At 25.1% G+C, this 3,588-nt stretch overlaps 1 long non-coding RNA gene across 1 annotated transcript; it reads left to right on the top strand.

Annotated features, from left to right (window-relative positions):
• The first annotated feature begins 310 nt into the window (after positions 1 to 310).
• LOC136085053 (uncharacterized) lies at positions 311 to 2,939 on the top strand. The gene is made up of 4 exons (XR_010641037.1): positions 311 to 698; positions 787 to 959; positions 2,475 to 2,546; positions 2,686 to 2,939. It is a non-coding gene; the product is annotated as an uncharacterized LOC136085053 (long non-coding RNA).
• Positions 2,940 to 3,588: the final 649 nt, after the last annotated feature.

Here is a 3,588-nt window from a genome sequence, read left to right as displayed (position 1 = left end):
AAAAAAATACGAATAATAATTCAAAGATATCATAAGAATTACTCTCTATATATACTATATATACTCTAAATATACTATCGAATAACAAAGCATGCATATTTTGTTTTTGTATTGAGCAATAAAGTTAGAAACTAAAAATACATAGATTTGTTTTTAGGTTTAAACAATAAATTACTATTTGCAAGTAACTTTTTGATTGGATATAAAACAAATTTTTTGATTGGACAGTGAACATTTAGGAAAATGTTATTTTTCAATCTGATTATACTGCTTATGATAAATCTTAAGTCTTGTTAATTTACTTTGTTTGTAAGTAGCCTTTTGATTGGATATCAAACAAATATTTTGATTGGATAGCGAACATTTAGGAAAATGTTATTATTCAATCCGATTACTCTCAAAAACACCGTTTGCAAGAACATAACATGTTTGCTAAAAGGTGTGGAAAAACCTGTGTTTCCAATTTTTGATTAACTTTGTTGACTATATTTTGTGACTCTTTTTTGTCAATATGATTTGCGTAACTGTTTGTTTACAATTGCCTATAAATACATTGTCGAACATTAAAACACATGACATTATTAAAACATGATCTGATCTGCTCAAGAAAATACTACAACTCTCAAAAGCTCTTTTAAAGATGACTCTTTTTGCAAAGGTGATTTTGTTGGTTTTTATTGAATTAATTACAACACAAGGTTAGATTTAATTTTTATTTAGATTTAATAAAATAAAAGTGTTACTATTTATTGAGTTGCATATATATATCAAAGCATAACTTTGTAGGAACACGTTCCGGACCAAATAGAAATAGTATAGGAGACATAAAAACCAACAAAATACACTTCAAACATTGTAACAATTGTACTGATGATAAACCATTGCTTTTGATAAATACTCAACTCAAAGAATACTACAATTTAAGCTGCAACATTTCCCAAAGTAACTTGAGTGAATGGGTCAGTTCTTTCTGTTTTTGGATTTTTGAGTTTTTGTGTAACTTAGTTTGTTTTTTATAACCATATTATAGCAAATGTTTTCTATAAATATTTTCTTTTATTTCTTGAAATATTTACTGGTAGAACAAAAAATATTTTTAGAGTAAACACAAATTAAAATGATGCATTATTTAATAAAATAATATTTTAATTATATAATGTTGGAGCTGCAGCTACAGTAACAACAACATACATACATACATACATACATACATACATACATACATACATACATACATACATACATACATACATACATACATACATACATACATACATTCATACATACACATATATATACATACATAGATACATAGATACATACATTCATACATATATACATACATACATACATACATACATACATACATACATACATACATACATACATACATACATACATACATACATACATACATACATAATACATACATATATACATACATGCATACATACATGGATACATACTTACATACATACATACATAGATACATACATAGTATGTATGTATGTATGTATGTATGTATGTATGTATGTATGTATGTATGTATGTATGTATGTATGTATGTATGTATGTATGTATGTATGTATGTATGTATGTATGTATGTATGTATGTATGTATGTATGTATGTATGTATGTATGTATGTATGTTTGTTTGTTTGTATGTATGTATGTATGTATGTATGTATGTATGTATGTATGTATGTATGTATGTATGTATGTATGTATGTATGTATGTATGTATGTATGTATGTATGTATGTATGTATGTATGTATGTATGTATGTATGTATGTCTGTATGTCTGTATGTCTGTATGTCTGTATGTATGTATGTATGTATGTATGTATGTATGTATGTATGTATGTATGTATGTATGTATGTATGTATGTATGTATGTATGTATGTATGTATGTATGTATGTATGTATGTATGTATGTATGTATGTATGTATGTATGTATGTATGTATGTATGTATGTATGTATGTATGTATGTATGTATGTATGTATGTATGTATGTATGTATGTATGTATGTATGTATGTATGTATGTATGTATGTATGTATGTATGTATGTATGTATGTATGTATGTATGTATGTATGTATGTATGTATGTATGTATGTATGTATGTATGTTAATATGTTTGCATGTATGTATGTATAAATGTATTTATGAATTTGTGTGTGTATATATGTATGTATCATATACATACATGTATGTATGTATTATATACATACATACATACAAAAATTCATAAATACATTTATACATACATACATGCTAACATATTAACATACATACATACATACATACATACATACATACATACATACATACATACATACATACATACATACATACATACATACATACATACATACATACATACATACATACATACATACATACATACATACATACATACATACATATATACATACATGCATACATACATAATTATAATTTTTATTTAGTGTATGCAAAGATTAAAAGTCATATTTAACAAGATAGCTTCTGTTTGTAAGATTTATCCAGTTGAATGTGAGGTACCAATAAGTTTATAAAAAAACCAACGTTTTTAAAAAATTTTTTATACATAAAATAAACATGCATTTCGTGAAATAAATTCAGATTTTGTTTAATTTAATGATAACTTTTTTGATTAAATGTAACAATTTTTTTTAGTGCTTGAAATCGTGTTATCAATTGAAATGAAATGATGGCGCGTAGTTTAAACAAAATAAATTGTGAGCTTTTACTAACAGATTTTGCACAAACTTTTTTTTTATATAGAAGAGTCGCGAACACTGGTAATCCTAATTGTAGCTATGATTATTATTTGATTCAAATACTTTAAAAATAATTTTTTGTAAAACAAAGTTTTTATAAAATAGTTTACTTTTGATATTATTTTGATAAAATACTTTTTTTATATCTTATATTTTTCATTTTTATTGTCTTATATTAGTTAAAAAAAAAGGGTTTTTTATAAAGAAAATATTACTAAAACTTGGATAATTAGCTGCCGCAATATTTTTAATCCGTCATATCATAAAAGTATAAATCTTTATATAAAAATATACTGTATAAAAAATATTTTTAAGCTGCATAACATAAATAAGAGCAAACTCAGAGTTCGCGAAGAGGTTTTTTTTTAATTCCAATATATTTTAACTTTGATTTTATTAACATGATTTTATATTCCAAAAATTTTTTAATTCCAATATATTTTAGGCCTTTTTTAATTCCATAACCAACCAAAGTTAGCCAGGAGGGCAAACTTTTATAAAAATTAATCGCAGTTGCATCAAATGTTATTATTAAAAACTTATAGATCAGGGAGGGTAAATTTTGATACTGCGTTTGGTTGCGCGCTGCAAAGGAAAAAGAAAAAAGAAAATAGTTTTGTTATTTTAGGGTATATATTATGAGAAGGGCAATAGTAGTTTACATGTAGGTCTGGAAAACCACCGTTTTAGGCTGACGTCGTTAAATAAGTTATATTTAGGGTAAACTGACCTATATCTGCAGGGTTGTGTTAATATTAGGTAGATATCTAACTCGAGCCGCGGTTGTGAGGCAAATTTG

Source organism: Hydra vulgaris, chromosome 09 (genome assembly GCF_038396675.1).
Source record: "Hydra vulgaris chromosome 09, alternate assembly HydraT2T_AEP".
In the NCBI taxonomy this organism is placed as follows: domain Eukaryota; kingdom Metazoa; phylum Cnidaria; class Hydrozoa; order Anthoathecata; family Hydridae; genus Hydra; species Hydra vulgaris.
Note: the sequence above shows the minus strand (reverse complement) of the source record. Positions and strands in the feature narration are given on the sequence as shown.